Consider the following 8,653-nt stretch of genomic DNA (forward strand, 5'->3'; position numbering starts at 1 on the left):
AGCAGCTCCTTTATAGCTTTAGGGTCCTTTGGGTCATGCCCAAACTCTATGATTATATCCTCCAGAGATCTTATCCTGTTGTCCTTGGCCTGAGAGGATGCCTTCTCCGACTCAAGTTGGGCGGTTGTATTGTTCAGGCTGTTTTCCAACCTATGTGCCAAGAAGGTCTGATCTGCAAGTGTTGAATACACCATCTCACCCGTTTGCTTGTGAAGTTCTATTTGATCCATAGGGTGGATGTCTTTTGCAAGGACCTCAAGGTTGGTCCTTATATAGTCTGCAGCTGACTGTGGCTGCAGCATGGTTGGCATGAAATGACTCATGGTCATTTTCCCCTCTGCTATGTCATAAGCTGACATTAGCCTCTGCTGATTTGTAGGTGCCATTTTGAGAAATTGATTATAGATCTGGAGCTTGAGTGGCTCATTTCTCTTTTTTATGTCAATGAATTGCTGCTTGATGCCTATTTCAGCTCTCCTTTGTTGACTTGAGGAGCTGATCTCTCCTCCGATTATTCTTTCTTGTTCCTGCTAAAAGGAATTGGTAGATGCCTCCATGCTTGGTGGGCCCATGCCCAATGATTGTCCAATGGGCATCTCTTCTTCAGAAAGGGGATCTATCCTTTGCCTTTTCTCCCCTTGAGTTGTGGATGTGGTGAGGGGAGTCTCCTGCTCTCTATCCCTCTTTCGGTTTTTGTCTTCATTCTGCGGAGTTTGGAGCACCAAGGCCTCCACTGTCATTTCCTGCCTAGGAGGCACAGTTTCTTGACCTTGTTGCCCAGTGAATATTGGGGCCTCAGCTGTTTGTTCTTGCTGCATTGGCTGCTCTTTTTTTTGCTTTTCTTCTTGTTGTTCTTCTGTAGGAGGTGGTTGTTCCTGCTCCATCTGCTTTTCTTTACCCTTGCTTGACACCTGATGAACAGTTCTAGCTGCTTGTTGCTAGGCTGTAGAAGATGAGGCAGTTGCTCCAAGTTGCCTTTGATAGGAAGAGGAAACCTGCCCACAAGTTTCCAAGTCAGCCTCTTTCTCAATGTTCTTTTCCTCTCTTTGTAGCATTTTCTCTCTAGTGATTGCCTCCTCTAGAGTGCCCTCTTTCCAACTTAGTAAATTGGCATATTTTTCAATATGAGGCAATCTGATGTGAGCATAGCCACCCAATTTATGTTTTACCCTCCTGAGAGAAATGAAGTGATTAGGGTCATAAGGTACCCAGCGGAAACTGGTTTCTAATTGGAGGGTCTCTAGGATCCTATCTGCTTCCTTCCATCCCTCCTCCCTTTTGTTGTAAAGAAATGGGCCTAGCTGGTTCCTGACCTTTAATTGCACCTTCTTGTTTTTACTGTGGAAATGGACCTGGTCTGCATTTCCAAATTGCCTGAAATACTCCAAGGCAAAGAGCCTCATAGGGACATATCTTGGCAGCCTATAAGGGTTCAACTCACAGCCATATATTCTGATTACTGTATGGTGTTGGTAAAAGTACCAATCACCAATGTTGTAGACCTTTGAGAGCTGGAGTATTCTTTGCATCTCATCGGTCAACCTGGGAGGAGGGACACCAAATAACAGGGTCATAGCTGGATGGATAAAAAGGTCTATGAATTCACAGTATGTGTATGGTGAATAGGAGGTGCGATGAAAAACTGAAGTCTAAAATACTACAGACCTTGGGTTTCCCTGGGCATCAAGTTTCTTGAGAGGAATAGGGAAACTGTCAGGTTGATAAAATAAGAACAATTGATAGATGTATGAGGTGTATCTGAACACCTTCTCCCTTTCTAGATTCATCAGTTGCTCATGAATCTTATTGGCAATATATGTAGCATAATCATAGTGCACAGCAGGAGGCTTTCCAGGGGAAAATATCGACAGCATGGCCATAATGGTGTCATCAACATCCTCAACTCCCCTGTACCCCAGGACATAACTGATCAAGTCCACAAGCATTTTGCCCAATAGGAGGCATTCTCACAGCTTCAGAGCTTGGCTTAATAAATAACTGATTAATCTTGATGACCTGGGCACTGGACAGCTTGCCCCCCTTCTTTAATAAGTCCATCATGGAAAGAGGAGTAAGTGGATTTGCAGTGTGAAAGTGCAGCATCTTATTTACGGCCTTAGGGGTGACATGGAACAAGACTGAACCAGTGGGTCTGAGAACAGCTCTTTGACATGGATCATAGTTTTCACAGCATCTATGGATCAAGTCTGGAAGGACATTGACTTGAGGAAGGTTAAAAATGGGCAAATTGGAGTCCCAAATCCCTAAGATATCAGCTCCACTGAGGTGTTGAGCCTTTAACTCATTTAGCATATGAATGTTAAATTTTGAATTCATTGAGAATGTCTCTGTCATCTGATAATCTTTATCACCCAGGGCCTTCTACTCTAACTCTCTGTGTGGGGCATTCAGAGGTGGGAAATTTAATGCTACTAGTGTTTCCATGGCTAATTAGGACCCTGAATTGTATAAGGATTTGCTTTACTGGACAAAGAAACACAGAGGGGTACTTTGCAAGAGTGAGACAGTCTGCAATGCTCTGAAGGGAGTTTTAATGAGCGAATGCTGGGACTAGTAACGCTGTTTTCCCGGTGAATCAGTGCAGCTTAGGTTTCAAGTCCACGAATGCGCGGACTGACTGTAAGTTTATGAAAACTTGGCTAAGTGCGGAATTTGCAGGTGAATTTCGTGCCTATAACTGAAAATGGATGCTGGTCACTGGAGAATTGCTGGTAATTACAGTGATTTTGACTCTTTTTATGCTTGCTTGGCAAATCTTACTCAAAACCAGGCGCGGATGGGAAAGTCGGATAAATACCTAATGAATTACCAGCAATGGTTACAATGTAGGTATATTGGAAGCACCCACGGCCTTTAAGTTGAATTCTTCAGGTTGGCGACGAAAAGATCGTATTTTGCATGTAGAGCGGAGCAATAGTTCTTTTGCCAAAAGTGAAAAAAACCACGATTTTTCGGGAAAATATGGACTTTTTGGGTTATTGGCGCTTTTTCTGTATGACGTCATCAGGTGGGGTCGGGTACGGAAGAGTGACGAGGCGGCCTGTGAGTGGTCCACGGGGACTGGTGAGGTGGCGGACAGGTCGGAGCAGTGGCGGACAGGTCGGAGCAGTGGCGGGCCGGGCGCTGATGCGGCACTGAGTGGCACGACGTGGGCACGCTGTGGTGGTAACGAGGACGTGACGGGATAAGCGGGAAACCACAAGCGGTAAGTGGTTTGCTCGGACCGCTCTGGATACGGTCGCGGTATTGTCAGAGGGTGGCCCGATGAGATTTGGGAGCGATGTGTGGCAAAGGCCTGACGTCACCCTCTGACAATTTCTTGGGAGGTAACGTTCGATCGTCGGGGATGACCTGATATGGATGAGGGCCGTCGGATGGGAAAGCCTAGATCCGACGATCGACGGGTCAACGAGATGGCAGGACAATATGGTAGCGGGCGGGGCATATTTTATTGTTTTTCTAGAAATGAGTGCCCAGGCGGAACCTTTAGACTTTGGCGGAGTTTATGGGTTTTTCAATGCTTTTTTGTAAAAGTGCAAATTTGTAAACAAACTTTGGATAAAGGGTAAAGGTGGGTTTTTACAAGGCTTTTTGCAAGCAAAGTGGGTAAATGATTTCAAAGGTTTGTAAAGGGAAAAGGGGTACAGCTTAGGTTATCAAACTGACTAGAGGTCAATTTAATCCCTGATTTCATACAACCACATGCAAGCAGACTTTATCCCTGCATGATTTTCCAATATTCACACATATGGCTATAATGCCCAGGGGGAGGGAATATGTACATATTTGGGATTTATTCTATAGAATTAACCTAATAATAGGGGAAAGGGAGTCTAGGGATTTAAATAATAGGAAATTAGGAGTTAGTATGAATGGGAAAGGTGGATGTGGGGGGAAAACACTAAGTTTATATGAAGTCAACTTAGTTTAGGAAGTAGATCAAAATGAAAAGAATTTTTAGACAAGAAATGTGGCTTTTAAAGAAATAAGAACCAACAAAACTTTGACCTTTTCCATGAGCATAGGTAGTATTGGGATGTTAGTAATGAGTGTAATGGGGGTGATAAGGGGGTTAGACATGCTCCATTGTAGTGTTGCAAAACTGCTGAATGAGAGTCCTGCACTGGCACCCTGTTTTTCCTTTGCTTGGGCCAGTGAATCAGTCATAAATCATGCTTCTGCAACCCCATCTACCTACCCACTCTATTGCCTAGCATTTTTTGTTACTCCAAGGAGGGTGCACTTAGACTTGCAAACCCTCATGTGCCTTTTCTTTTCCTTTGGCTTTTTCTTTTGATTTTCTATCTACAACTAACCTTATTACTGCCAAGGCCCCAGATTAAACAGTTGGGAACCTTAATTCTCTACCTAACTATTGGCCTGCCAAGATTAGACAGTTTGGACAGGCTTCTTTCTCTATCCTTATGACAAGAAATTGAAATATGGCATGATCCAGATTAGGCTGTTGGATCATCCATCAAAATTTAGTTAAAACCAAGCTATGTACACATATTGCATTCTCTTGGAAATATGGGATCTTTGTATCACCAAAGAAGAGGATATTTGGAACTTTCTTTGCCAATCATGAAATATGAAACCTATTGGTATAGGTATCTAACAGTGGCTCCACATGGGGATGGTTTTTCTTTTTGAAAGACCAAGAACAGCAGGTCAGAATGCCTTGGCTTTTGACTTCTTTTCAAAACTTGAAAACTTTCTTTTTGTACCTCAAAATTGGAATCTGTCACACTTGAGGAACTTGCTGAACTAAAAGCCTTTTCCTGATTCTGCAATACCTTTCAAACTGAGCTATTCATATCCTGAAAGAAAACTATATATACAGCAAATTATTATATACAACACATTATGTACAGGGGAACAGCCATGCTATATACATGGAAAGTAATCAAAGTAGTGCTTTAACATCCGGCCATTAACAGGACCTTCATCCAACTCAGTTTCATCCAGATTTTTTAGGAAGTAAGTGTTGTTTCCTTGCACTACTTGGATAACAAATGGTCCTCTCCAAAGAGAATCAAACTTTCCATGTTTTCCTTTATCTTCCCTTCTTGAATCCCACTTGAGGACTTTGTCCCCCATGTTGAAATCTTCAGCTTTAGTCCTTCTATCAAAAGCTTTCTTTAACTTTTCTTGTAACACTTGAACTCCACTATAAACTTGGTCTCTAGTTTGCTGCAAACATATTATTTGATTGATCCTTCTTTGCATGTCATTGGGCTCAGCTTGAATTTCTTGAAGTAATTTCATAACAGGAACCCCTAGTGATGAAGGAAATTTGGCTTCTAATCCATAGACTAACTCATATGGGCTGACCCCAATGGATCTCTTGGTTGTTAGTCTATCTGCCCATAAGGAATTCACCAGCTTCTTATGCCAATTTTTCTTATTTTCTTCCAACACCTTCTTTATGATGTTTACAAGGCTTTTATGTGATGATTTAGCTAGGCCGTTTCCTTGAGGGTAGTATGCAGTGGAATGGCCCAAAGTAATATGAAATTTGTGGCAGAAGTTCACCATCTTCTTAGATCTAAAAGCAGCAGCATTGTCTGTTATTATCTTGTCAGGGCAGCCAAATCTAGAAAGAATATTAGTCTCAAGAAACTGAATGATAGTAGAATCATTTTCTTGTCTACATGGAACAACCTCAATCCATTTAGTGAAGTAATCTGTGGCTGTCAGGATCCATCTATGTTGGCCTGAAGAAGAAGGATGAATTTCCCCAATGAAGTCCAGGCCCCATTGCTGAAAGGGCTTCTCTGTTGCAATAGGCCTCAAAGGAAGTGGCAGTAACTTTCTCTTTCCCTCAAACATTTGACACTTATGGCATGTGGTAGTGAAATTTTTAACATCAGAGAACAAAATGGGCCAATAGTAACGAACCCTTAGTATCTTATCCACAGTGGACTTCCAATACAAGTGTCCACCACAGTCACCTGCATGAAATTCTTTCATGACATTGTTAGCCTCATTCTCAATTAAGCAGTTTAACAATATACCCTCATGGTTTTTCCAAAGCAAATTTCCATCCATGACACAAAATCTTGCAGCTTTCATTTTTAGGAACCTACATTTAGTTCTGGACAATCCTGGGGGAGCACACAGGTTTTGCAACACATAACATATATCAGAGTACCAAGAGGATTGTTCAAAGGCTACATTGATCTTTGGAGTCTCCAGCTTCGGTTCATTGTCCATTTGATTTATGTCTAGGGCTTGGAAATTTGTTTCAGACATTAGTTTGGCCAGACCTTGGCCCTTTATCAGTTTTGTAGGTTTTATCTCGATGTCAAATTCTAAGATGTTTGCAATCCATTTTCCTCTTCTACCCTCTAAATTTTCTTGAGTCAAAATATCCTTGACAATAGCATTTGGTACATAAGCAATGACATGAGAGTATAGGATGTAAATTCTGAACTCTTTGATGGCTTTTACTAAGGCATATGCTTGTTTTTCCATGATCTGGTATTTGAGAGGTGCATCTCTTAGTGCTCTGCTAAAGAAAGAAATAGGTTTTTCATTCCCCTGATCATCTTTTTGTAATAAGACAGCAACAATTGTGTGTTGGGAGGCAAAAGAAAATATAATGAAGTCTCTTTCAAATTGAGGGTTTGTCAGGACTGGGGTTTGGGTGAGGGCCAGTTTGATTCCTTCAAACGCCTGATTTGCTTCCACAGTCCACTTTACTTTAGAATCCTTTTTGAGCATGTTATTAAGTAATCTGATTAGTTCTGCCAAGTTTGGGATAAATCTCCTTAGGAAGTTGATCTTACCCAAGAAGGCTTGCAATTCTCTTACATTTCTTGGATGAGGCATTTGCAGGATGGCTTCTAATACCATGCTTTGAAATAATATGACCCAATAACTTGCCTTATTTCAAACCAAACAGGGATTTCTTGGGATTTAAGGAAATTCCATATTTTCTACAAGTTATGAATATTTGCCTTAGATGTTTCAAATGTTCAGAGTCAGATTTTGAAAATGGTGTAAGGTCATCTAGGTAAACCACAAGGAAATCATGAATCTCTTTGGAAAAAGCAATATCCATTGCTCTTTGAAAGGTATCTCCTGCATTTTTCAACCCAAAAGGCATTTTGACATATTTGAAGGTTCCCCATGGGGTTGTGAATGTTGTTTTGTCCTGATCATTAGGGTGCACTAGGATTTGGTTAAAGCCTGAAAATTTGTCAAGCAATGAAATTCTTGAAGCCCCCACCACTCTTTGGAGAATGTGATCCATTTTGGGTAAGGGATAATTGTTTTTAAGGGACACCTGATTCAAATTCCTTAGGTCAACACAAAGCCTAATCTCCCCAGTTTTCTTTCTTGTGGGGACCAAGTTTGAAATCCAATCTGAGAACCTGATTGGTGCTATGATACCAGCTTTAAACATTTTTTGTACCTCTTTCTCAATTGAGGGAAGAAGCATTGGGTTGATTCTTCTCAATTTTTGCTTAAACGACTTTTGATTAGGCTTGAGAGGGATAGTATGTTGAATAACCGAGGTGTCATAGGATTTCAAATCCTCATAACTCCATGCAAAGACATCTTGGAACTCTTTAAAGAGATCAATGTATTTAGGCTTCTGGTCAGGAGGTAAAGATGCAGATAATTTTAATATCTTGGGTTTTTCAATAGTTCCAGTGTTGCATTCTTCAATGGCGGAATTAAGGGGCTGCATTTTTGGTTTTCTAGGAACATCATTTGAGTCAAAAATGTCCTCCAATGGGGTTAGGCCCGTTGGTATAAAGTTGTCTTTTAGCTCTATAATTTCAGCCTCTGTATTAGCTACTTCATCAAAATGCAATGGTTCAAGTTGCAGTATACTTTCCTTGTCAAATTTTGTTGGACAAAGGATTTGATTTGCTGTTTTGATCGACACTGCTGTTTGATCCTTTTTATTTAGTGGCTGTGTGTCTTCTACAGCGTCAACATCAATGTTCAAACCTGAAAATTCATGTTGCAAGGTTAAGAAACTGTTTATTTGTGTGTCATCCTCAAACACCTGCCAATCTTTGACATTGTTTGGGACAGAAGGTGTGTGTTTTATTTCAGCTGTAAAACAATGATTGGGTTCAAAAGGTAATTTGCATGTGCTAGCGAATGTAGCCAAACTGTGTGCATGAAGATTGTGGGTTCTAGCTATTTTGGTTATTTGAAATTCAGTGAAGGTTTTAAGTATTTCAATAGCAGCAGACTTGTATGACCTTAGTCTTTTGTCATTGGTGACAAAATTTCCTTTCACTTGTTGGATAATAAGGTTTGAATCTCCCATGATTGAAAGTTTTGTGGCCTTCAATGATTTTACCAGTTTGAGGCCTAGCAAAAGAGCCTCATATTCTACCATATTGTTGGTACATATGAAATTAAGCCTATAGGCCTGACCTTGTGCATAATTGCTTTGTTTTCTATGAATCCACACTCCAGCTCCTGCCCCTAATTTTTTGACTGATCCATCAAACTCAAGAAACCATAAGATTTCCCGATTTAAGGGATTCTCAACATCCTTTCTATAACCTGGGATTATAAGTTGGAGTTCTTGTTTTTCATCTAATTTATCTTTTAGGACTGACTCCTCATTTGGTTTCTCAATCTTGATCTCTGGGGGACTTGG

The sequence above is a fragment of the Pinus tabuliformis genome, chromosome 6 (assembly GCF_031772625.1).
Source record: "Pinus tabuliformis cultivar Carrire ecotype Pingquan chromosome 6, CPIR1, whole genome shotgun sequence".
NCBI lineage: Eukaryota > Viridiplantae > Streptophyta > Pinopsida > Pinales > Pinaceae > Pinus > Pinus tabuliformis.